Source organism: Micromesistius poutassou (genome assembly GCF_964030765.1).
Source record: "Micromesistius poutassou genome assembly, chromosome: 2".
Classification (NCBI taxonomy): domain Eukaryota; kingdom Metazoa; phylum Chordata; class Actinopteri; order Gadiformes; family Gadidae; genus Micromesistius; species Micromesistius poutassou.
Genome location: NC_140272.1, coordinates 13,859,323 through 13,884,481, shown reverse-complemented (window position 1 = coordinate 13,884,481; position 25,159 = coordinate 13,859,323). Strand labels below are relative to the sequence as shown.

General features: G+C 43.7%; 1 protein-coding gene and 33 non-coding genes across 34 annotated transcripts in view; 1 reads left to right on the top strand and 33 right to left on the bottom strand.

The window, feature by feature from the left end:
* The window catches only part of eogt (EGF domain-specific O-linked N-acetylglucosamine (GlcNAc) transferase), a gene marked incomplete at its 3' end in the record, with an annotated part of 164,772 nt that overhangs the window by 57,679 nt on the left and 81,934 nt on the right, over positions 1–25,159 (top strand). The window lies entirely within an intron of this gene.
* On the bottom strand, positions 37–108 carry AC3HAE_009427 (transfer RNA glutamic acid (anticodon CUC)). Its single transcript has one exon. It is a non-coding gene; the product is annotated as a tRNA-Glu (tRNA).
* Positions 1,157–1,228, bottom strand: AC3HAE_009426 (transfer RNA glutamic acid (anticodon CUC)). Its single transcript has one exon. It is a non-coding gene; the product is annotated as a tRNA-Glu (tRNA).
* AC3HAE_009425 (transfer RNA glutamic acid (anticodon CUC)) lies at positions 2,272–2,343 on the bottom strand. The gene has a single exon. It is a non-coding gene; the product is annotated as a tRNA-Glu (tRNA).
* On the bottom strand, positions 3,666–3,737 carry AC3HAE_009424 (transfer RNA glutamic acid (anticodon CUC)). Its single transcript has one exon. It is a non-coding gene; the product is annotated as a tRNA-Glu (tRNA).
* Positions 4,229–4,300, bottom strand: AC3HAE_009423 (transfer RNA glutamic acid (anticodon CUC)). The gene has a single exon. It is a non-coding gene; the product is annotated as a tRNA-Glu (tRNA).
* On the bottom strand, positions 5,357–5,428 carry AC3HAE_009422 (transfer RNA glutamic acid (anticodon CUC)). The gene has a single exon. It is a non-coding gene; the product is annotated as a tRNA-Glu (tRNA).
* AC3HAE_009421 (transfer RNA glutamic acid (anticodon CUC)) lies at positions 5,640–5,711 on the bottom strand. Its single transcript has one exon. It is a non-coding gene; the product is annotated as a tRNA-Glu (tRNA).
* AC3HAE_009419 (transfer RNA glutamic acid (anticodon CUC)) lies at positions 6,755–6,826 on the bottom strand. The gene has a single exon. It is a non-coding gene; the product is annotated as a tRNA-Glu (tRNA).
* Positions 7,039–7,110, bottom strand: AC3HAE_009418 (transfer RNA glutamic acid (anticodon CUC)). The gene has a single exon. It is a non-coding gene; the product is annotated as a tRNA-Glu (tRNA).
* On the bottom strand, positions 7,322–7,393 carry AC3HAE_009417 (transfer RNA glutamic acid (anticodon CUC)). Its single transcript has one exon. It is a non-coding gene; the product is annotated as a tRNA-Glu (tRNA).
* On the bottom strand, positions 8,447–8,518 carry AC3HAE_009415 (transfer RNA glutamic acid (anticodon CUC)). Its single transcript has one exon. It is a non-coding gene; the product is annotated as a tRNA-Glu (tRNA).
* On the bottom strand, positions 9,272–9,343 carry AC3HAE_009414 (transfer RNA glutamic acid (anticodon CUC)). The gene has a single exon. It is a non-coding gene; the product is annotated as a tRNA-Glu (tRNA).
* On the bottom strand, positions 9,551–9,622 carry AC3HAE_009413 (transfer RNA glutamic acid (anticodon CUC)). Its single transcript has one exon. It is a non-coding gene; the product is annotated as a tRNA-Glu (tRNA).
* On the bottom strand, positions 10,959–11,030 carry AC3HAE_009412 (transfer RNA glutamic acid (anticodon CUC)). Its single transcript has one exon. It is a non-coding gene; the product is annotated as a tRNA-Glu (tRNA).
* Positions 11,233–11,304, bottom strand: AC3HAE_009411 (transfer RNA glutamic acid (anticodon CUC)). Its single transcript has one exon. It is a non-coding gene; the product is annotated as a tRNA-Glu (tRNA).
* On the bottom strand, positions 11,517–11,588 carry AC3HAE_009410 (transfer RNA glutamic acid (anticodon CUC)). Its single transcript has one exon. It is a non-coding gene; the product is annotated as a tRNA-Glu (tRNA).
* AC3HAE_009408 (transfer RNA glutamic acid (anticodon CUC)) lies at positions 12,635–12,706 on the bottom strand. The gene has a single exon. It is a non-coding gene; the product is annotated as a tRNA-Glu (tRNA).
* Positions 13,192–13,263, bottom strand: AC3HAE_009407 (transfer RNA glutamic acid (anticodon CUC)). Its single transcript has one exon. It is a non-coding gene; the product is annotated as a tRNA-Glu (tRNA).
* AC3HAE_009406 (transfer RNA glutamic acid (anticodon CUC)) lies at positions 14,023–14,094 on the bottom strand. Its single transcript has one exon. It is a non-coding gene; the product is annotated as a tRNA-Glu (tRNA).
* AC3HAE_009405 (transfer RNA glutamic acid (anticodon CUC)) lies at positions 15,431–15,502 on the bottom strand. The gene has a single exon. It is a non-coding gene; the product is annotated as a tRNA-Glu (tRNA).
* Positions 15,710–15,781, bottom strand: AC3HAE_009403 (transfer RNA glutamic acid (anticodon CUC)). The gene has a single exon. It is a non-coding gene; the product is annotated as a tRNA-Glu (tRNA).
* AC3HAE_009402 (transfer RNA glutamic acid (anticodon CUC)) lies at positions 16,278–16,349 on the bottom strand. The gene has a single exon. It is a non-coding gene; the product is annotated as a tRNA-Glu (tRNA).
* AC3HAE_009401 (transfer RNA glutamic acid (anticodon CUC)) lies at positions 17,681–17,752 on the bottom strand. The gene has a single exon. It is a non-coding gene; the product is annotated as a tRNA-Glu (tRNA).
* On the bottom strand, positions 17,960–18,031 carry AC3HAE_009400 (transfer RNA glutamic acid (anticodon CUC)). The gene has a single exon. It is a non-coding gene; the product is annotated as a tRNA-Glu (tRNA).
* AC3HAE_009399 (transfer RNA glutamic acid (anticodon CUC)) lies at positions 18,244–18,315 on the bottom strand. Its single transcript has one exon. It is a non-coding gene; the product is annotated as a tRNA-Glu (tRNA).
* On the bottom strand, positions 19,368–19,439 carry AC3HAE_009397 (transfer RNA glutamic acid (anticodon CUC)). Its single transcript has one exon. It is a non-coding gene; the product is annotated as a tRNA-Glu (tRNA).
* AC3HAE_009396 (transfer RNA glutamic acid (anticodon CUC)) lies at positions 19,651–19,722 on the bottom strand. The gene has a single exon. It is a non-coding gene; the product is annotated as a tRNA-Glu (tRNA).
* On the bottom strand, positions 20,213–20,284 carry AC3HAE_009395 (transfer RNA glutamic acid (anticodon CUC)). The gene has a single exon. It is a non-coding gene; the product is annotated as a tRNA-Glu (tRNA).
* On the bottom strand, positions 21,621–21,692 carry AC3HAE_009394 (transfer RNA glutamic acid (anticodon CUC)). Its single transcript has one exon. It is a non-coding gene; the product is annotated as a tRNA-Glu (tRNA).
* Positions 22,740–22,811, bottom strand: AC3HAE_009393 (transfer RNA glutamic acid (anticodon CUC)). Its single transcript has one exon. It is a non-coding gene; the product is annotated as a tRNA-Glu (tRNA).
* Positions 23,302–23,373, bottom strand: AC3HAE_009391 (transfer RNA glutamic acid (anticodon CUC)). Its single transcript has one exon. It is a non-coding gene; the product is annotated as a tRNA-Glu (tRNA).
* Positions 24,147–24,218, bottom strand: AC3HAE_009390 (transfer RNA glutamic acid (anticodon CUC)). The gene has a single exon. It is a non-coding gene; the product is annotated as a tRNA-Glu (tRNA).
* AC3HAE_009389 (transfer RNA glutamic acid (anticodon CUC)) lies at positions 24,989–25,060 on the bottom strand. Its single transcript has one exon. It is a non-coding gene; the product is annotated as a tRNA-Glu (tRNA).

The following is a 25,159-nucleotide window of genomic DNA, read 5'->3' as shown; positions in this document are numbered from 1 at the left end:
GGTTGAATTGGATTGGACATCACCAATAATGGTGAGTTCCCTAACCGGGAATCGAACCCGGGCCGCGGCGGTGAGAGCGCCGAATCCTAACCACTAGACCACCAGGGAGCTGCAGTCATTATTAACCATGTGACTTGGACCAGGCGGGTTCTTTAAAAGATACACTCCATATATTCCTTCATAATTGTGACATTTTGCAGTAAATGTTAAGCATGGAAGTCTACTTTTCTTCGTTATTCACCTTCCCAATGAATACTTTGACATTGGTTATCAACAGTGGGTTGTATAGGATTTGGTTGGACATCACCAATAAAGGTGAGTTCCCTAACCGGGAATCGAACCCGGGCCGCAGCGGTGAGAGCGCCGAATCCTAACCACTAGACCACCAGGGAGCTGTAGCGATTATTAACCATGTGACTTGGAACAGGCGGGTTCTTTAAAAGATACATCACGTATATTCCTGCATAATTGTGACATTTTGCAGTAAATGTTAAGCATGGAAGTCTACTTTTGTTCGTTATTCACCTTCCCAATGAATACTTTGACATTGGTTATCAACAGTGGATGCATTGGATTTGCTTGGACATCACCAATAAAGGTGAGTTCCCTAACCGGGAATCGAACCCGGGCCGCGGCGGTGAGAGCTCCGAATCCTAACCACTAGACCACCAGGGAGCTGTAGTCATTATTAACCATGTGACTTGGACCAGGCGGGATCTTTAAAAGATACATTCCATATATTCCTTCATAATTGTGACATTTTGCAGTAAATGTTAAGCATGGAAGTCTACTTTTGTTCGTTTTTCACCTTCCCAATGAATACTTTGACATTGGTTTTCAACAGTGGGTTGAATTGGATTGGACATCACCAATAATGGTGAGTTCCCTAACCGGGAATCGAACCCGGGCCGCGGCGGTGAGAGCGCAGAATCCTAACCACTAGACCACCAGGGAGCTGTAGTCATTATTAACCGTGTGACTTGGACCAGGCGGGTTCTTTAAAAGATACACTCAATATATTCCTTCATAATTGTGACATTTTGCAGTAAATGTTAAGCATGGAAGTCTACTTTTCTTCGTTATTCACCTTCCCAATGAATACTTTGACATTGGTTATCAACAGTGGGTTGAATTGGACATCACCAATAATAGTGAGTTCCCTAACCGGGAATCGAACCCGGGCCGCGGCGGTGAGAGCGCCGAATCCTAACCACTAGACCACCAGGGAGCTGTAGTGATTATTAACCATGTGACTTGGAACAGGCGGGTTCTTTAAAAGATACATCACGTATATTCCTTCATAATTGTGACATTTTGCAGTAAATGTTAAGCATGGAAGTCCACTTTTGCTCGTTATTCACCTTCCCAATGAATACTTTGACTATCAACAGTGGGTTGAATTGGATTGGACATCACCAATAATGCAGAGTTCCCTAACCGGGAATCGAACCCGGGCCGACGGCGGTGAGAGCGCCGAATCCTAACCACTAGACCACCAGGGAGCTGCATTAAATATTAACCATGTGACTTGGAACAGGCGGGTTCTTTAAAAGATACATCACATATATTCCTGCATAATTGTGACATTTTGCAGGAAATGTTAAGCATGGAAGTCTACTTTTGTTCGTTATTCACCTTCCCAATGAATACTTTGACATTGGTTATCAACAGTGGATGCATTGGATTTGCTTGGACATCACCAATAAAGGTGAGTTCCCTAACCGGGAATCGAACCTGGGCCGCGGTGGTGAGAGCGCCGAATCCTAACCACTAGACCACCAGGGAGCTGTAGTAAATATTAACCATGAGACTTGGACCAGGCGGGATCTTTAAAAGATACATTCCATATATTCCTTCATAATTGTGACATTTTGCAGTAAATGTTAAGCATGGAAGTCTACTTTTGTTCGTTTTTCACCTTCCCAATGAATACTTTGACATTGGTTATCAACAGTGGGTTGAATTGGATATCACCAATAATGGTGAGTTCCCTAACGGGGAATCGAACCCGGGCCGCGGCGGTGAGAGCGCCGAATCCAAACCACTAGACCACCAGGGAGCTGTAGTCATTATTAACCATGTGACTTGGACCAGGCGGGTTCTTTAAAAGATACACTCAATATATTCCTTCATAATTGTGACATTTTGCAGTAAATGTTAAGCATGGAAGTCTACTTTTCTTCGTTATTCACCTTCCCAATGAATACTTTGACATTGGTTATCAACAGTGGGTTGTATTGGATTTGGTTGGACATCACCAATAAAGGTGAGTTCCCTAACCGGGAATCGAACCCGGGCCGCGGCGGTGAGAGCGCCGAATCCTAACCACTAGACCACCAGGGAGCTGTAGTGATTATTAACCATGTGACTTGGAACAGGCGGGTTCTTTAAAAGATACATCACGTATATTCCTTCATAATTGTGACATTTTGCAGTAAATGTTAAGCATGGAAGTCTACTTTTGCTCGTTATTCACCTTCCCAATGAATACTTTGACATTGGTTATCAACAGTGGGTTGTATTGGATTTGGTTGGACATCACCAATAAAGGTGAGCTCCTAACCGGGAATCGAACCCGGGCCGCAGCGGTGAGAGCGCCGAATCCTAACCACTAGACCACCAGGGAGCTGTAGTCATTATTAACCATGTGACTTGGAACAGGCGGGTTCTTTAAAAGATACATCACGTATATTCCTGCATAATTGTGACATTTTGCAGTAAATGTTAAGCATGGAAGTCTACTTTTGTTCGTTATTCACCTTCCCAATGAATACTTTGACATTGGTTATCAACAGTGGATGCATTGGATTTGCTTGGACATCACCAATAAAGGTGAGTTCCCTAACCGGGAATCGAACCCGGGCCGCGGCGCCGAATCCTAACCACTAGACCACCAGGGAGCTGTAGTAAATATTAACCATGAGACTTGGACCAGGCGGGATCTTTAAAAGATACATTCCATCTATTCCTTCATAATTGTGACATTTTGCAGTAAATGTTAAGCATGGAAGTCTACTTTTGTTCGTTTTTCACCTTCCCAATGAATACTTTGACATTGGTTATCAACATTGGGTTGAATTGGATTGGACATCACCAATAATGGTGAGTTCCCTAACCGGGAATTGAACCCTGGCCGCGGCGGTGAGAGCGCCGAATCCTAACCATTAGACCACCAGGGAGCTGTAGTCATTATTAACCATGTGACTTGGACCAGGCGGGTTCTTTAAAAGATACACTCAATATATTCCTTCATAATTGTGACATTTTGCAGTAAATGTTAAGCATGGAAGTCTACTTTTCTTCGTTATTCACCTTCCCAATGAATACTTTGACATTGATTATCAACAGTGGGTTGAATTGGATTGGACGTCACCAATAATGGTGAGTTCCCTAACCGGGAATCGAACACGGGCCGCGGCGGTGAGAGCGCCGAATCCTAACCACTAGACCACCAGGGAGCTGTAGTCATTACAAACCATGTGACTTGGACCAGGCGGGTTCTTTAAAAGATACACTCCATATATTCCTTCATAATTGTGACATTTTGCAGTAAATGTTAAGCATGGAAGTCTACTTTTCTTCGTTATTCACCTTCCCAATGAATACTTTGACATTGATTATCAACAGTGGGTTGAATTGGATTGGACATCACCAATAATGGTGAGTTCCCTAACCGGGAATCGAACCCGGGCCGCGGCGGTGAGAGCGCCGAATCCTAACCACTAGACCACCAGGGAGCTGTAGTCATTATTAACCATGTGACTTCGACCAGGCGGGTTCTTTAAAAGATACACTCAATATATTCCTTCATAATTGTGACATTTTGCAGTAAATGTTAAGCATGGAAGTCTACTTTTCTTCGTTATTCACCTTCCCAATGAATACTTTGACATTGGTTATCAACAGTGGGTTAAATTGGATTGGACATCACCAATAATGGTGAGTTCCCTAACCGGGAATCGAACCCGGGCCGCGGCGGTGAGAGCTCCGAATCCTAACCACTAGACCACCAGGGAGCTGTAGTCATTATTAACCATGTGACTTGGACCAGGCGGGTTCTTTAAAAGATACACTCCATATATTCCTTCATAATTGTGACATTTTGCAGTAAATGTTAAGCATGGAAGTCTACTTTTCTTCGTTATACACCTTCCCAATGAATACTTTGACATTGGTTATCAACAGTGGGTTGTATTGGATTTGGTTGGACATCACCAATAAAGGTGAGTTCCCTAACCGGGAATCGAACCCGGGCCGCGGCGGTGAGAGCGCCGAATCCTAACCACTAGACCACCAGGGAGCTGAAGTGATTATTAACCATGTGACTTGGAACAGGCGGGTTCTTTAAAAGATACATCACGTATATTCCTGCATAATTGTGACATTTTGCAGCAAATGTTAAGCATGGAAGTCTACTTTTTTTCGTTATTCACCTTCCCAATGAATACTTTGACATTGGTTATCAACAGTGGATGCATTGGATTTGCTTGGACATCACCAATAACGGTGAGTTCCCTAACCGGGAATTGAACCCGGGCCGCAGCGGTGAGAGCGCCGAATCCTAACCACTAGACCACCAGGGAGCTGTAGTAATTATTAACCATGAGACTTGGACCAGGCGGGATCTTTAAAAGATACATTCCATATATTCATTCATAATTGTGACATTTTGCAGTAAATGTTAAGCATGGAAGTCTACTTTTGCTCGTTATTCACCTTCCCAATGAATACTTTGACATTGATTATCAACAGTGGGTTGAATTGGATTGGACATCACCAATAATGGTGAGTTCCCTAACCGGGAATCGAACCCAGGCCGCGGCGGTGAGAGCGCCGAATCCTAACCACTAGACCACCAGGGAGCTGTAGTCATTATTAACCATGTGACTTGGACCAGGCGGGTTCTTTAAAAGATACACTCCATATATTCCTTCATAATTGTGACATTTTGCAGTAAATGTTAAGCATGGAAGTCTACTTTTGTTCGTTATTCACCTTCCCAATGAATACTTTGACATTGGTTATCAACAGTGGATGCATTGGATTTGCTTGGACATCACCAATAAAGGTGAGTTCCCTAACCGGGAATCGAACCCGGGCCGCGGCGGTGAGGGCGCCGAATCCTAACCACTAGACCACCAGGGAGCTGTAGTGATTATTAACCATGTGACTTGGAACAGGCGGGTTCTTTAAAAGATACATCACGTATATTCCTGCATAATTGTGACATTTTGCAGTAAATGTTAAGCATGGAAGTCTACTTTTGTTCGTTATTCACCTTCCCAATGAATACTTTGACATTGGTTATCAACAGTGGATGCATTGGATTTGCTTGGACATCACCAATAAAGGTGAGTTCCCTAACCGGGAATCGAACCCGGGCCGCGGCGGTGAGAGCGCCGAATCCTAACCACTAGACCACCAGGGAGCTGTAGTCATTATTAACCATGTGACTTGGACCAGGCGGGTTCTTTAAAAGATACACTCCATATATTCCTTCATAATTGTGACATTTTGCAATAAATATTAAGCATGGAAGTCTACTTTTGTTCGTTATTCACCTTCCCAATGAATACTTTGACATTGGTTATCAACAGTGGATGCATTGGATTTGCTTGGACATCACCAATAAAGGTGAGTTCCCTAACCGGGAATCGAACCCGGGCCGCGGCGGTGAGAGCGCCGAATCCTAACCACTAGACCACCAGGGAGCTGTAGTAAATATTAACCATGAGACTTGGACCAGGCGGGATCTTTAAAAGATACATTCCATATATTCCTTCATAATTGTGACATTTTGCAGTAAATGTTAAGCATGGAAGTCTACTTTTGCTCGTTATTCACCTTCCCAATGAATACTTTGACTATCAACAGTGGGTTGAATTGGATTGGACATCACCAATAATGGTGAGTTCCCTAACCGGGAATCGAACCCCGGCCGCGGTGGTGAGAGCGCCGAATCCTAACCACTAGACCACCAGGGAGCTGTAGTCATTATTAACCATGTGACTTGGACCAGGCGGGTTCTTTAAAAGATACACTCCATATATTCCTTCATAATTGTGACATTTTGCAGTAAATGTTAAGCATGGAAGTCTACTTTTCTTCGTTATTCACCTTCCCAATGAATACTTTGACATTGGTTATCAACAGTGGGTTGTATTGGATTTGGTTGGACATCACCAATAAAGGTGAGTTCCCTAACCGGGAATCGAACCCGGGCCGCGGCGGTGAGAGCGCCGAATCCTAACGACTAGACCACCAGGGAGCTGTAGTGATTATTAACCATGTGACTTGGAACAGGCGGGTTCTTTAAAAGATACATCACGTATATTCCTGCATAATTGTGACATTTTGCAGTAAATGTTGAGCATGGAAGTCTACTTTTGTTCGTTATTCACCTTCCCAATGAATACTTTGACATTGGTTATCAACAGTGGGTTGAATTGGATTGGACATCACCAATAAGGGTGAGTTCCCCAACCGGGAATCGAACCCGGGCCGCGGTGGTTAGAGCACCGAATCCTAACCACTAGACCACCAGGGAGCTATAGTAAATGTTAACCATGAGACTTGGACCAGGCGGGATCTTTAAAAGATACATTCCATATAGTCCTTCATAATTGTGACATTTTGCAGTAAATGTTAAGCATGGAAGTCTACTTTTGCTCGTTATTCACCTTCCCAATGAATACTTTGACATTGATTATCAACAGTGGGTTGAATTGGATTGGACATCACCAATAATGGTGAGTTCCCTAACCGGGAATCGAACCCGGGCCGCGGCGGTGAGAGCGCCGAATCCTAACCACTAGACCACCAGGGAGCTGTAGTCATTATTAACCATGTGACTTGGACCAGGAGGGTTCTTTAAAAGATACACTCCATCTATTCCTTCATAATTGTGACATTTTGCGGTAAATGTTAAGCATGGAAGTCTACTTTTCTTCGTTATTCACCTAACCAATGAATACTTTGACATTGGTTATCAACAGTGGGTTGTTTTGGATTTGGTTGGACATCACCAATAAAGGTGAGTTCCCTAACCGGGAATCGAACCCGGGCCGCGGCGGTGAGAGCGCCGAATCCTAACCACTAGACCACCAGGGAGCTGTCGTGATTATAAACCATGTGACTTGGAACAGGCGGGTTCTTTAAAAGATACATCACATATATTCCTGCATAATTGTGACATTTTGCAGTAAATGTTAAGCATGGAAGTCTACTTTTGTTCGTTATTCACCTTCCCAATGAATACTTTGACATTGGTTATCAACAGTGGATGCATTGGATTTGCTTGGACATCACCAATAAACGTGAGTTCCCTAACCGGGAATCGAACCCGGGCCGCGGCGGTGAGAGCGCCGAATCCTAACCACTAGACCACCAGGGAGCTGTAGTAAATATTAACCATGAGACTTGGACCAGGCGGGATCTTTAAAAGACACATTCCATATATTCCTTCATAATTGTGACATTTTGCAGTAAATGTTAAGCATGGAAGTCTACTTTTGTTCGTTTTTCACCTTCCCAATGAATACTTTGACATTGGTTATCAACAGTGGGTTGAATTGGATTGGACATCACCAATAATGGTGAGTTCCCTAACCGTGAATCGAACCCGGGCCGCGGCGGTGAGAGCGCCGAATCCTAACCACTAGACCACCAGGGAGCTGTAGTCATTATTAACCATGTGACTTGGACCAGGCGGGTTCTTTAAAAGATACACTCAATATATTCCTTCATAATTGTGACATTTTGCAGTAAATGTTAAGCATGGAAGTCTACTTTTCTTCGTTATTCACGTTCCCAATGAATACTTTGACATTGATTATCAACAGTGGGTTGAATTGGATTGGACATCAGCAATAATGGTGAGTTCCCTAACCGGGAATCGATCGCGGGCCGCGGCGGTGAGAGCGCGGAATCCTAACCACTAGACCACCAGGGAGCTGTAGTCATTATTAACCATGTGACTTGGACCAGGCGGGTTCTTTAAAAGATACACTCCATCTATTCCTTCAAAATTGTGACATTTTGCAGTAAATGTTAAGCATGGAAGTCTACTTTTCTTCGTTATTCACTTTCCCAATGAATACTTTGACATTGGTTATCAACAGTGGGTTGTATTGGATTTGGTTGGACATCACCAATAAAGGTGAGTTCCCTAACTGGGAATCGAACCCCGGCCGCGGCGGTGAGAGCGCCGAATCCTAACCACTAGACCACCAGGGAGCTGTAGTGATTATTAACCATGTGACTTGGAACACGCGGGTTCTTTAAAAGATACATCACATATATTCCTGCATAATTGTGACATTTTGCAGTAAATGTTAAGCATGGAAGTCTACTTTTGTTCGTTATTCACCTTCCCAATGAATACTTTGACATTGGTTATCAACAGTGGATGCATTGGATTTGCTTGGACATCACCAATAAAGGTGAGTTCCCTAACCGGGAATCGAACCCGGGCCGCGGCGGTGAGAGCGCCGAATCCTAACCACTAGACCACCAGGGAGCTGCATTAAATATTAACCATGTGACTTGGACCAGGCGGGATCTTTAAAAGATACATTCCATATATTCCTTCATAATTGTGACATTTTGCAGTAAATGTTAAGCATGGAAGTCTACTTTTGCTCGTTATTCACCTTCCCAATGAATACTTTGACATTGATTATCAACAGTGGATGCATTGGACATCACCAATAAAGGTGAGTTCCCTAACCGGGAATCGAACACGGGCCGCGGCAGTGAGAGCGCCGAATCCTAACCACTAGACCACCAGGGAGCTGTAGTAAATATTAACCATGAGACCTGGACCAGGTGGGATCTTTAAAAGATACATTCTATATATTCCTTCATAATTGTGACATTTTGCAGTAAATGTTAAGCATGGAAGTCTACTTTTGCTCGTTATTCACCTTCCCAATGAATACTTTGACATTGATTATCAACAGTGGATGCATTGGACATCACCAATAAAGGTGAGTTCCCTAACCGGGAATCGAACACGGGCCGCGGCAGTGAGAGCGCCGAATCCTAACCACTAGACCACCAGGGAGCTGTAGTAAATATTAACCATGAGACCTGGACCAGGCGGGATCTTTAAAAGATACATTCTATATATTCCTTCATAATTGTGACATTTTGCAGTAAATGTTAAGCATGGAAGTCTACTTTTGTTCGTTTTTCACCTTCCCAATGAATACTTTGACATTGGTTATCAACAGTGGGTTGAATTGGATTGGACATCACCAATAATGGTGAGTTCCCTAACCGGGAATCGAACCCGGGCCGCGGCGGTGAGAGCGCCGAATCCTAACCACTAGACCACCAGGGAGCTGTAGTCAGTATTAACCATGTGACTTGGACCAGGCGGGTTCTTTAAAAGATACACTCCATATATTCCTTCATAATTGTGACATTTTGCAGTAAATGTTTAGCATGGAAGTCTACTTTTCTTCGTTATTCACCTTCCCAATGAATACTTTGACATTGGTTATCAACAGTGGGTTGAATTGGATTGGACATCACCAATAATGGTGAGTTCCCTAACCGGGAATCGAACCCGGGCCGCGGCGGTGAGAGCGCCGAATCCTAACCACTAGACCACCAGGGAGCTGTAGTGATTATTAACCATGTGACTTGGACCAGGCGGGTTCTTTAAAAGATACACTCCATATATTCCTTCATAATTGTGACATTTTGCAGTAAATGTTAAGCATGGAAGTCTGCTTTTCTTCGTTATTCACCTTCCCAATGAATACTTTGACATTGGTTATCAACAGTGAGTTGAATTGGATTGGACATCACCAATAATGGTGAGTTCCCTAACCGGGAATCGAACCCGGACCGCGGCGGTGAGAGCGCCGAATGCTAACCACTAGACCACCAGGGAGCTGTAGTCATTATTAACCATGAGACTTGGACCAGGCGGGATCTTTAAAAGATACATTCCATATAGTCCTTCATAATTGTGACATTTTGCAGTAAATGTTAAGCATGGAAGTCTACTTTTGCTCGTTATTCACCTTCCCAATGAATACTTTGACATTGATTATCAACAGTGGGTTGAATTGGATTGGACATCACCAATAATGGTGAGTTCCCTAACCGGGAATCGAACCCGGGCCGCGGCGGTGAGAGCGCTGAATCCTAACCACTAGACCACCAGGGAGCTGTAGTCATTATTAACCATGTGACTTGGACGAGGCGGGTTCTTTAAAAGATACACTCCATCTATTCCTTCATAATTGTGACATTTTGCAGTAAATGTTAAGCATGGAAGTCTACTTTTCTTCGTTATTCACCTTCCCAATGAATACTTTGACATTGGTTATCAACAGTGGGTTGTATTGGATTTGGTTGGACATCACCAATAAAGGTGAGTTCCCTAACCGGGAATTGAACCCGAGCCGCGGCGGTGAGAGCGCCGAATCCTAACCACTAGACCACCAGGGAGCTGTAGTGATTATTAACCATGTGACTTGGAACAGGCGGGTTCTTTAAAAGATACATCACGTATATTCCTGCATAATTGTGACATTTTGCAGTAAATGTTAAGCATGGAAGTCTACTTTTGTTCGTTATTCACCTTCCCAATGAATACTTTGACATTGGTTATCAACAGTGGATGCATTGGATTTGCTTGGACATCACCAATAAAGGTGAGTTCCCTAACCGGGAATCGAACCCGGGCCGCGGCGGTGAGAGCGCCGATTCCTAACCACTAGACCACCAGGGAGTTGTAGTCATTATTAACCATGTGACTTGGACCAGGCGGGTTCTTTAAAAGATACACTCCATATATTCCTTCATAATTGTGACATTTTGCAATAAATATTAAGCATGGAAGTCTACTTTTGTTCGTTATTCACCTTCCCAATGAATACTTTGACATTGGTTATCAACAGTGGATGCATTGGATTTGCTTGGACATCACCAATAAAGGTGAGTTCCCTAACCGGGAATCGAACCCGGGCCGCGGCGGTGAGAGCGCCGAATCCTAACCACTAGACCACCAGGGAGCTGTAGTAAATATTAACCATGAGACTTGGACCAGGCGGGATCTTTAAAAGATACATTCCATATATTCCTTCATAATTGTGACATTTTGCAGTAAATGTTAAGCATGGAAGTCTACTTTTGCTCGTTATTCACCTTCCCAATGAATACTTTGACATTGATTATCAACAGTGGGTTGAATTGGACATCACCAGTAATGGTGAGTTCCCTAACCGGGAATCGAACCCGGGCCGCGGCGGTGAGAGCGCCGAATCCTAACCACTAGACCACCAGGGAGCTGTAGTCATTATTAACCATGTGACTTGGACCAGGCGGGTTCTTTAAAAGATACACTCCATATATTCCTTCATAATTGTGACATTTTGCAGTAAATGTTAAGCATGGAAGTCTACTTTTCTTCGTTATTCACCTTCCCAATGAATACTTTGACATTGGTTATCAACAGTGGGTTGTATTGGATTTGGTTGGACATCACCAATAAAGGTGAGTTCCCTAACCGGGAATCGAACCCGGGCCGCGGCGGTGAGAGCGCCGAATCCTAACCACTAGACCACCAGGGAGCTGTAGTGATTATTAACCATGTGACTTGGAACAGGCGGGTTCTTTAAAAGATACATCACGTATATTCCTGCATAATTGTGACATTTTGCAGTAAATGTTAAGCATGGAAGTCTACTTTTGTTCGTTATTCACCTTCCCAATGAATACTTTGACATTGGTTATCAACAGTGGATGCATTGGATTTCACCAATAAAGGTGAGTTCCCTAACCGGGAATCGAAACCGGGCCGCGGCGGTGAGAGCGCCGAATCCTAACCACTAGACCACCAGGGAGCTGTAGTAAATATTAACCATGAGACTTGGACCAGGCGGGATCTTTAAAAGATACATTCCATATATTCCTTCATAATTGTGACATTTTGCAGTAAATGTTAAGCATGGAAGTCTACTTTTGTTCGTTTTTCACCTTCCCAATGAATACTTTGACATTGGTTATCAACAGTGGGTTGAATTGGATTGGACATCACCAATAATGGTGAGTTCCCTAACCGTGAATCGAACCCGGGCCGCGGCGGTGAGAGCGCCGAATCCTAACCACTAGACCACCAGGGAGCTGTAGTCATTATTAACCATGTGACTTGGACCAGGCGGGTTCTTTAAAAGATACACTCCATATATTCCTTCATAATTGTGACATTTTGCAGTAAATGTTAAGCATGGAAGTCTACTTTTCTTCGTTATACACCTTCCCAATGAATACTTTGACATTGGTTATCAACAGTGGGTTGTATTGGATTTGGTTGGACATCACCAATTAAGGTGAGTTCCCTAACCGGGAATCGAACCCGGGCCCCGCGGTGAGAGCGCCGAATCCTAACCACTAGACCACCAGGGAGCTGTAGTGATTATTAACCATGTGACTTGGAACAGGCGGGTTCTTTAAAAGATACATCACGTATATTCCTGCATAATTGTGACATTTTGCAGTAAATGTTAAGCATGGAAGTCTACTTTTGTTCGTTATTCACCTTCCCAATGAATACTTTGACATTGGTTATCAACAGTGGATGCATTGGATTTGCTTGGACATCACCAATAAAGGTGAGTTCCCTAACCGGGAATTGAACCCGGGCCGCGGCGGTGAGAGCGCCGAGTCCTAACCACTAGACCACCAGGGAGCTGTAGTAAATATTAACCATGAGACTTGGACCAGGCGGGATCTTTAAAAGATACATTCCATATATTCATTCATAATTGTGACATTTTGCAGTAATTGTTAAGCATGGAAGTCTACTTTTGCTCGTTATTCACCTTCCCAATGAATACTTTGACATTGGTTATCAACAGTGGATGCATTGGATTTGCTTGGACATCACCAATAAAGGTGAGTTCCCTAACCGGGAATCGAACCCGGGCCGCGGCGCCGAATCCTAACCACTAGACCACCAGGGAGCTGTAGTGATTATTAACCATGTGACTTGGAACACGCGGGTTCTTTAAAAGATACATCACATATATTCCTGCATAATTGTGACATTTTGCAGTAAATGTTAAGCATGGAAGTCTACTTTTGTTCGTTATTCACCTTCCCAATGAATACTTTGACATTGGTTATCAACAGTGGATGCATTGGATTTGCTTGGACATCACCAATAAAGGTGAGTTCCCTAACCGGGAATCGAACCCGGGCCGCGGCGGTGAGAGCGCCGAATCCTAACCACTAGACCACCAGGGAGCTGCATTAAATATTAACCATGTGACTTGGACCAGGCGGGATCTTTAAAAGATACATTCCATATATTCCTTCATAATTGTGACATTTTGCAGTAAATGTTAAGCATGGAAGTCTACTTTTGCTCGTTATTCACCTTCCCAATGAATACTTTGACATTGATTATCAACAGTGGATGCATTGGACATCACCAATAAAGGTGAGTTCCCTAACCGGGAATCGAACACGGGCCGCGGCAGTGAGAGCGCCGAATCCTAACCACTAGACCACCAGGGAGCTGTAGTAAATATTAACCATGAGACCTGGACCAGGCGGGATCTTTAAAAGATACATTCTATATATTCCTTCATAATTGTGACATTTTGCAGTAAATGTTAAGCATGGAAGTCTACTTTTGTTCGTTTTTCACCTTCCCAATGAATACTTTGACATTGGTTATCAACAGTGGGTTGAATTGGATTGGACATCACCAATAATGGTGAGTTCCCCAACCGGGAATCGAACCCGGGCCGCGGCGGTGAGAGCGCCGAATCCTAACCACTAGACCACCAGGGAGCTGTAGTCAGTATTAACCATGTGACTTGGACCAGGCGGGTTCTTTAAAAGATACACTCCATATATTCCTTCATAATTGTGACATTTTGCAGTAAATGTTTAGCATGGAAGTCTACTTTTCTTCGTTATTCACCTTCCCAATGAATACTTTGACATTGGTTATCAACAGTGGGTTGAATTGGATTGGACATCACCAATAATGGTGAGTTCCCTAACCGGGAATCGAACCCGGGCCGCGGCGGTGAGAGCGCCGAATCCTAACCACTAGACCACCAGGGAGCTGTAGTGATTATTAACCATGTGACTTGGACCAGGCGGGTTCTTTAAAAGATACACTCCATATATTCCTTCATAATTGTGACATTTTGCAGTAAATGTTAAGCATGGAAGTCTGCTTTTCTTCGTTATTCACCTTCCCAATGAATACTTTGACATTGTTTATCAACAGTGAGTTGAATTGGATTGGACATCACCAATAATGGTGAGTTCCCTAACCGGGAATCGAACCCGGACCGCGGCGGTGAGAGCGCCGAATGCTAACCACTAGACCACCAGGGAGCTGTAGTCATTATTAACCATGAGACTTGGACCAGGCGGGATCTTTAAAAGATACATTCCATATAGTCCTTCATAATTGTGACATTTTGCAGTAAATGTTAAGCATGGAAGTCTACTTTTGCTCGTTATTCACCTTCCCAATGAATACTTTGACATTGATTATCAACAGTGGGTTGAATTGGATTGGACATCACCAATAATGGTGAGTTCCCTAACCGGGAATCGAACCCGGGCCGCGGCGGTGAGAGCGCTGAATCCTAACCACTAGACCACCAGGGAGCTGTAGTCATTATTAACCATGTGACTTGGACGAGGCGGGTTCTTTAAAAGATACACTCCATCTATTCCTTCATAATTGTGACATTTTGCAGTAAATGTTAAGCATGGAAGTCTACTTTTCTTCGTTATTCACCTTCCCAATGAATACTTTGACATTGGTTATCAACAGTGGGTTGTATTGGATTTGGTTGGACATCACCAATAAAGGTGAGTTCCCTAACCGGGAATTGAACCCGAGCCGCGGCGGTGAGAGCGCCGAATCCTAACCACTAGACCACCAGGGAGCTGTAGTGATTATTAACCATGTGACTTGGAACAGGCGGGTTCTTTAAAAGATACATCACGTATATTCCTGCATAATTGTGACATTTTGCAGTAAATGTTAAGCATGGAAGTCTACTTTTGTTCGTTATTCACCTTCCCAATGAATACTTTGACATTGGTTATCAACAGTGGATGCATTGGATTTGCTTGGACATCACCAATAAAGGTGAGTTCCCTAACCGGGAATCGAACCCGGGCCGCGGCGGTGAGAGCGCCGATTCCTAACCACTAGACCACCAGGGAGTTGTAGTCATTATTAACCATGTGACTTGGACCAGGCGGGTTCTTTAAAAGATACACTCCATATATTCCTTCATAATTGTGACATTTTGCAATAAATATTAAGCATGGAAGTCTACTTTTGTTCGTTATTCACCTTCCCAATGAATACTTTGACATTGGTTATCAACAGTGGATGCATTGGATTTGCTTGGACATCACCAATAAAGGTGAGTTCCCTAACCGGGAATCGAACCCGGGCCGCGGCGGTGAGAGCGCCGAATCCTAACCACTAGACCACCAGGGAGCTGTAGTAAATATTAACCATGAGACTTGGACCAGGCGGGATCTTTAAAAGATACATTCCATATATTCCTTCATAATTGTGACATTTTGCAGTAAATGTTAAGCATGGAAGTCTACTTTTGTTCGTTTTTCACCTTCCCAATGAATACTTTGACATTGGTTATCAACAGTGGGTTGAATTGGATTGGACATCACCAATAATGGTGAGTTCCCTAACCGGGAATCGAACCCGGGCCGCGGCGGTGAGAGCGCCGAATCCTAACCACTAGACCACCAGGGAGCTGTAGTCATTATTAACCATGTGACTTGCACCAGGCGGGTTCTTTAAAAGATACACTCAATATATTCCTTCATAATTGTGACATTTTGCAGTAAATGGTAAGCATGGAAGTCTACTTTTCTTCGTTATTCACCTTCCCAATGAATACTTTGACATTGGTTATCAACAGTGGGTTGTATTGGATTTGGTTGGACATCACCAATAAAGGTGAGTTCCCTAACCAGGAATCGAACCCGCGCCGCGCCGGTGAGAGCGCCGAATCCTAACCACTAGACCACCAGGGAGCTGTAGTCATTATTAACCATGTGACTTGGACCAGGCGGGATCTTTAAAAGATACACTCCATATATTCCTTCATAATTGTGACATTTTGCAGTAAATGTTAAGCATGGAAGTCTACTTTTCTTCGTTATTCACCTTCCCAATGAATACTTTGACATTGGTTATCAACAGTGGGTTGTATTGGATTTGGTTGGACATCACCAATGAAGGTGAGTTCCCTAACCGGGAATCGAACCCGGGCCGCGGCGGTGAGAGCGCCGAATCCTAACCACTAGACCACCAGGGAGCTGTAGTGATTATTAACCATGTGACTTGGAACAGGCGGGTTCTTTAAAAGATACATCACGTATATCCCTGCATAATTGTGACATTTTGCAGTAAATGTTAAGCATGGAAGTCTACTTTTGTTCGTTATTCACCTTCCCAATGAATACTTTGACATTGGTTATCAACAGTGGATGCATTGGATTTGCTTGGACATCACCAATAAAGGTGAGTTCCCTAACCGCAAATCGAACCCAGCCCGCGACGGTGAGAGCGCCGAATCCTAACCACTAGACCACCAGGGAGCTGTAGTAAATATTAACCATGAGACTTGGACCAGGCGGGATCTTTAAAAGATACATTCCATATATTCCTTCATAATTGTGACATTTTGCAGTAAATGTTAAGCATGGAAGTCTACTTTTGCTCGTTATTCACCTTCCCAATGAATACTTTGACATTGATTATCAACAGTGGGTTGAATTGGACATCACCAATAATGGTGAGTTCCCTAACCGGGAATCGAACCCGGGCCGCGGCGGTGAGAGCGCCGAATCCTAATCACTAGACCACCAGGGAGCTGTAGTCCTTATTAACCATGTGACTTGGACCAGGCGGGTTCTTTAAAAGATACACTCCATATATTCCTTCATAATTGTGACATTTTGCAGTAAATGTTAAGCATGGAAGTCTACTTTTCTTCGTTATTCACCTTCCCAATGAATACTTTGACATTGGTTATCAACAGTGGGTTGTATTGGATTTGGTTGGACATCACCAATAAAGGTGGGTTCCCTAACCGGGAATCGAACCCGTGCCGCGGCGGTGAGAGCGCCGAATCCTAACCACTAGACCACCAAGGAGCTGTTGTGATTATTAACCATGTGACTTGGAACAGGCGGGTTCTTTAAAAGATACATCACGTATATTCCTGCATAATTGTGACATTTTGCAGTAAATGTTGAGCATGGAAGTCTACTTTTGTTCGTTATTCACCTTCCCAATGAATACTTTGACATTGGTTATCAACAGTGGATGCATTGGATTTGCTTGGACATCACCAATAAAGGTGAGTTCCCTAAGCGGGAATCGAACCCGGGCCGCAGCGGTGAGAGCGCCGAATCCTAACCACTAGACCACCAGGGAGCTGTAGTAAATATTAACCATGAGACTTGGACCAGGCGGGATCTTTAAAAGACACATTCCATATATTCCTTCATAATTGTGACATTTTGCAGTAAATGTTAAGCATGGAAGTCTACTTTTGTTCGTTTTTCACCTTCCCAATGAATACTTTGACATTGGTTATCAACAGTGGGTTGAATTGGATTGGACATCACCAATAATGGTGAGTTCCCTAACCGGGAATCGAACCCGGGCCGCGGCGGTGAGAGCGCCGAATCCTAACCACTAGACCACCAGGGAGCTGTAGTAAATATTAACCATGAGACTTGGACCAGGCGGGATCTTTAAAAGATACATTCCATATAGTCCTTCATAATTGTGACATTTTGCAGTAAATGTTAAACATGGAAGTCTACTTTTGCTCGTTATTCACCTTCCCAATGAATACTTTGACATTGATTATCAACAGTGGGTTGAATTGGATTGGACATCACCAATAATGGTGAGTTCCCTAACCGGGAATCGAACCCGGGCCGCGGCGGTGAGAGCGCCGAATCCTAACCACTAGACCACCAGGGAGCTGTAGTCATAATTAACCATGTGACTTGGACCAGGCGGGTTCTTTAAAAGATACACTCAATCTATTCCTTCATAATTGTGACATTTTGCAGCAAATGTTAAGCATGGAAGTCTACTTTTCTTCGTTATTCACCTTCCCAATGAATACTTTGACATTGGTTATCAACAGTGGGTTGTATTGGATTTGGTTGGACATCACCAATAAAGGTGAATTCCCTAACCGGGAATCGAACCCGGGCCACGGCGGTGAGAGCGCCGAATCCTAACCACTAGACCACCAGGGAGCTGTAGTGATTATTAACCATGTGACTTGGAACAGGCGGGTTCTTTAAAAGATACATCACGTATATTCCTGCACAATTGTGACATTTTGCAGTAAATGTTAAGCATGGAAGTCTACTTTTGTTCGTTATTCACCTTCCCAATGAATACTCTGACATTGGTTATCAACAGTGGATGCATTGGATTTGCTTGGACATCACCATTAATGGTGAGTTCCCTAACCGGGAATCAAACCCAGCCCGCGACGGTGAGAGCGCCGAATCCTAACCACTAGACCACCAGGGAGCTGTAGTAAATATTAACCATGAGACTTGGACCAGGCGGGATCTTTAAAAGATACATTCCATATATTCCTTCATAATTGTGACATTTTGCAGTAAATGTTAAGCATGGAAGTCTACTTTTCTTCGTTATTCACCTTCCCAATGAATACTTTGACATTGGTTATCAACATTGGGTTGTATTGGATTTGGTTGGACATCACCAATAAAGGTGAGTTCCCTAACCGGGAATCGAACCCGGGCCGCGGCGGTGAGAGCGCCGAATCCTAACCACTAGACCACCATGGAGCTGTAGTGATTATTAACCATGTGACTTGGAACAGGCGGGTTCTTTAAAAGATACATCACGTATATTCCTGCATAATTGTGACATTTTGCAGTAAATGTTAAGCATGGAAGTCTACTTTTCTTCGTTATTCACCTTCCCAATGAATACTTTGACATTGATTATCAACAGTGGGTTGAATTGGATATCACCAATAATGGTGAGTTCCCTAACCGGGAATCTAACCCGGGCCGCGCCGGTGAGAGCGCCGAATCCTAACCACTAGACCACCAGGGAGCTGTAGTCATTATTAACCATGTGACTTGGACCAGGCGGGTTCTTTAAAAGATACATCACGTATATTCCTGCATAATTGTGACATTTTGCAGTAAATGTTAAGCATGGAAGTCTACTTTTGTTCGTTATTCACCTTCCCAATGAATACTTTGACATTGGTTATCAACAGTGGATGCATTGGATTTGCTTGGACATCACCAATAAAGGTGAGTTCCCTAACCGGGAATCGAACCCGGGCCGCGGCGGTGAGAGCGCCGAATCCTAACCACTAGACCACCAGGGAGCTGTAGTGATTATTAACCATGTGACTTGGAACAGGCGGGTTCTTTAAAAGATACATCACGTATATTCCTGCATAATTGTGACATTTTGCAGTAAATGTTAAGCATGGAAGTCTACTTTTGTTCGTTATTCACCTTCCCAATGAATACTTTGACATTGGTTATCAACAGTGGATGCATTGGATTTGCTTGGACATCACCAATAAAGGTGAGTTCCCTAACCGGGAATCGAACCCGGGCCGCGGCGGTGAGAGCGCCGAATCCTAACCACTAGACCACCAGGGAGCTGTAGTCATTATTAACCATGTGACTTGGACCAGGCGGGTTCTTTAAAAGATACACTCCATATATTCCTTCATAATTGTGACATTTTGCAGTAAATGTTAAGCATGGAAGCCTACTTTTGTTCGTTATTCACCTTCCCAATGAATACTTTGACATTGGTTATCAACAGTGGATGCATTGGATTTGCTTGGACATCACCAAGAAAGGTGAGTTCCCTAACTGGGAATCGAACCCGGGCCGCGGCGGTGAGAGCGCCGAATCCTAACCACTAGACCACCAGGGAGCTGCATTAAATATTAACCATGTGACTTGGACCAGGCGGGATCTTTAAAAGATACATTCCATATATTCCTTCATAATTGTGACATTTTGCAGTAAATGTTAAGCATGGAAGTCTACTTTTACTCGTTATTCACCTTCCCAATGAATACTTTGACATTGATTATCAACAGTGGGTTGAATTGGATTGGACATCACCAATAATGGTGAGTTCCCTAACCGGGAATCGAACCCGGGCCGCGGCGGTGAGAGCGCCGAATCCTAACCACTAGACCACCAGGGAGCTGTAGTCATTATTAACCATGTGACTTGGACCAGGCGGGTTCTTTAAAAGATACACTCAATATATTCCTTCATAATTGTGACATTTTGCAGTAAATGTTAAGCATGGAAGTCTACTTTTCTTCGTTATTCATCTTCCCAATGAATACTTTGACATTGGTTATCAACAGTGGGTTGAATTGGATTGGACATCACCAATAATGGTGAGTTCCCTAACCGGGAATCGAACCCGGGCCGCGGCGGTGAGAGCGCAGAGTCCTAACCACTACACCACCAGGGAGCTGCAGACATTGTTAACCATGTGACTTGGACCAGGCGGGTTCTTTAAAAGATACACTCCATATATTCCTTCATAATTGTGACATTTTGCAGTAAATGTTAAGCATGGAAGTCTACTTTTCTTCGTTATTCACCTTCCCAATGAATACTTTGACATTGGTTATCAACAGTGGGTTGTATTGGATTTGGTTGGACATCACCAATAAAGGTGAGTTCCCTAACCGGGAATCGAACCCGGGCCGCAGCGGTGAGAGCGCCGAATCCTAACCACTAGACCACCAGGGAGCTGTAGTGATTATTAACCATGTGACTTGGAACAGGCGGGTTCTTTAAAAGATACATCACGTATATTCCTGCATAATTGTGACATTTTGCAGTAAATGTTAAGCATGGAAGTCTACTTTTGTTCGTTATTCACCTTCCCAATGAATACTTTGACATTGGTTATCAACAGTGGATGCATTGGATTTGCTTGGACATCACCAATAAAGGTGAGTTCCCTAACCGGGAATCGAACCCGGGCCGCGGCGGTGAGAGCGCCGAATCCTAACCACTAGACCACCAGCGAGCTGTAGTCATTATTAACCATGTGACTTCGACCAGGCGGGTTCTTTAAAAGATACACTCCATATATTCCTTCATAATTGTGACATTTTGCAGTAAATGTTAAGCATGGAAGTCTACTTTTGTTCGTTATTCACCTTCCCAATGAATACTTTGACATTGGTTATCAACAGTGGATGCATTGGATTTGCTTGGACATCACCAAGAAAGGTGAGTTCCCTAACTGGGAATCGAACCCGGGCCGCGGCGGTGAGAGCGCCGAATCCTAACCACTAGACCACCAGGGAGCTGCATTAAATATTAACCATGTGACTTGGACCAGGCGGGATCTTTAAAAGATACATTCCATATATTCCTTCATAATTGTGACATTTTGCAGTAAATGTTAAGCATGGAAGTCTACTTTTGCTCGTTATTCACCTTCCCAATGAATACTTTGACATTGATTATCAACAGTGGGTTGAATTGGATTGGACATCACCAATAATGGTGAGTTCCCTAACCGGGAATCGAACCCGGGCCGCGGCGGTGAGAGCGCCGTATCCTAACCACTAGACCACCAGGGAGCTGCAGTCATTATTAACCATGTGACTTGGACCAGGCGGGTTCTTTAAAAGATACACTCCATATATTCCTTCATAATTGTGACATTTTGCAGTAAATGTTAAGCATGGAAGTCTACTTTTCTTCGTTATTCACCTTCCCAATGAATACTTTGACATTGGTTATCAACAGTGGGTTGTATTGGATTTGGTTGGACATCACCAATAAAGGTGAGTTCCTAACCGGGAATCGAACCCGGGCCGCGGCGGTGAGAGCGCCGAATCCTAACCACTAGACCACCAGGGAGCTGTAGTCATTATTAAACATGTGACTTGGAACAGGCGGGTTCTTTAAAAGATACATCACGTATATTCCTGCATAATTGTGACATTTTGCAGTAAATGTTAAGCATGGAAGTCTACTTTTGTTCGTTATTCACCTTCCCAATGAATACTTTGACATTGGTTATCAACAGTGGATGCATTGGATTTGCTTGGACATCACCAATAAAGGTGAGTTCCCTAACCGGGAATCGAACCCGGGCCGCGGCACCGAATCCTAACCACTAGACCACCAGGGAGCTGTAGTAAATATTAACCATGAGACTTGGACCAGGCGGGATCTTTAAAAGATACATTCCATCTATTCCTTCATAATTGTGACATTTTGCAGTAAATGTTAAGCATGGAAGTCTACTTTTGTTCGTTTTTCACCTTCCCAATGAATACTTTGACATTGGTTATCAACATTGGGTTGAATTGGATTGGACATCACCAATAATGGTGAGTTCCCTAACCGGGAATTGAACCCTGGCCGCGGCGGTGAGAGCGCCGAATCCTAACCACTAGACCACCAGGGAGCTGTAGTCATTAGTAACCATGTGACTTGGACCAGGCGGGTTCTTTAAAAGATACACTCAATATATTCCTTCATAATTGTGACATTTTGCAGTAAATGTTAAGCATGGAAGTCTACTTTTCTTCGTTATTCACCTTCCCAATGAATACTTTGACATTGGTTATCAACAGTGGATGCATTGGATTTGCTTGGACATCACCAATAAAGGTGAGTTCCCTAACCGGGAATCGAACCCGGGCCGCGGCGGTGAGAGCGCCGAATCCTAACCACTAGACCACCAGGGAGCTGTAGTGATTATTAACCATGTGACTTGGAACAGGCGGGTTCTTTAAAAGATACATCACGTATATTCCTGCATAATTGTGACATTTTGCAGTAAATGTTAAGCATGGAAGTCTACTTTTGTTCGTTTTTCACCTTCCCAATGAATACTTTGACATTGGTTATCAACATTGGGTTGAATTGGATTGGACATCACCAATAATGGTGAGTTCCCTAACCGGGAATTGAACCCTGGCCGCGGCGGTGAGAGCGCCGAATCCTAACCACTAGACCACCAGGGAGCTGTAGTCATTAGTAACCATGTGACTTGGACCAGGCGGGTTCTTTAAAAGATACACTCAATATATTCCTTCATAATTGTGACATTTTGCAGTAAATGTTAAGCATGGAAGTCTACTTTTCTTCGTTATTCACCTTCCCAATGAATACTTTGACATTGGTTATCAACAGTGGATGCATTGGATTTGCTTGGACATCACCAATAAAGGTGAGTTCCCTAACCGGGAATCGAACCCGGGCCGCGGCGGTGAGAGCGCCGAATCCTAACCACTAGACCACCAGGGAGCTGTAGTGATTATTAACCATGTGACTTGGAACAGGCGGGTTCTTTAAAAGATACATCACGTATATTCCTGCATAATTGTGACATTTTGCAGTAAATGTTAAGCATGGAAGTCTACTTTTGTTCGTTATTCACCTTCCCAATGAATACTTTGACATTGGTTATCAACAGTGGATGCATTGGATTTGCTTGGACATCACCAATAAAGGTGAGTTCCCTAACCGGGAATCGAACCCGGGCCGCGGCGGTGAGAGCGCCGAATCCTAACCACTAGACCACCAGTGAGCTGTAGTCATTATTAACCATGTGACTTGGACCAGGCGGGTTCTTTAAAAGATACACTCCATATATTCCTTCATAATTGTCACATTTTGCAGTAAATGTTAAGCATGGAAGCCTACTTTTGTTCGTTATTCACCTTCCCAATGAATACTTTGACATTGGTTATCAACAGTGGATGCATTGGATTTGCTTGGACATCACCAAGAAAGGTGAGTTCCCTAACTGGGAATCGAACCCGGGCCGCGGCGGTGAGAGCGCCGAATCCTAACCACTAGACCACCAGGGAGCTGCATTAAATATTAACCATGTGACTTGGACCAGGCGGGATCTTTAAAAGATACATTCCATATATTCCTTCATAATTGTGACATTTTGCAGTAAATGTTAAGCATGGAAGTCTACTTTTACTCGTTATTCACCTTCCCAATGAATACTTTGACATTGATTATCAACAGTGGGTTGAATTGGATTGGACATCACCAATAATGGTGAGTTCCCTAACCGGGAATCGAACCCGGGCCGCGGCGGTGAGAGCGCCGAATCCTAACCACTAGACCACCAGGGAGCTGTAGTCATTATTAACCATGTGACTTGGACCAGGCGGGTTCTTTAAAAGATACACTCAATATATTCCTTCATAATTGTGACATTTTGCAGTAAATGTTAAGCATGGAAGTCTACTTTTCTTCGTTATTCATCTTCCCAATGAATACTTTGACATTGGTTATCAACAGTGGGTTGAATTGGATTGGACATCACCAATAATGGTGAGTTCCCTAACCGGGAATCGAACCCGGGCCGCGGCGGTGAGAGCGCAGAGTCCTAACCACTACACCACCAGGGAGCTGCAGACATTGTTAACCATGTGACTTGGACCAGGCGGGTTCTTTAAAAGATACACTCCATATATTCCTTCATAATTGTGACATTTTGCAGTAAATGTTAAGCATGGAAGTCTACTTTTCTTCGTTATTCACCTTCCCAATGAATACTTTGACATTGGTTATCAACAGTGGGTTGTATTGGATTTGGTTGGACATCACCAATAAAGGTGAGTTCCCTAACCGGGAATCGAACCCGGGCCGCAGCGGTGAGAGCGCCGAATCCTAACCACTAGACCACCAGGGAGCTGTAGTAAATATTAACCATGAGACTTGGACCAGGCGGGATCTTTAAAAGATACATCCCATATATTCCTTCATAATTGTGACATTTTGCAGTAAATGTTAAGCATGGAAGTCTACTTTTGTTCGTTTTTCACCTTCCCAATGAATACTTTGACATTGGTTATCAACAGTGGGTTGAATTGGATTGGACATCACCAATAATGGTGAGTTCCCTAACCGGGAATCGAACCCGGGCCGCGGCGGTGAGAGCGCCGAATCCTAACCACTAGACCACCAGGGAGCTGTAGTCATTATTAACCATGTGACTTGCACCAGGCGGGTTCTTTAAAAGATACACTCAATATATTCCTTCATAATTGTGACATTTTGCAGTAAATGG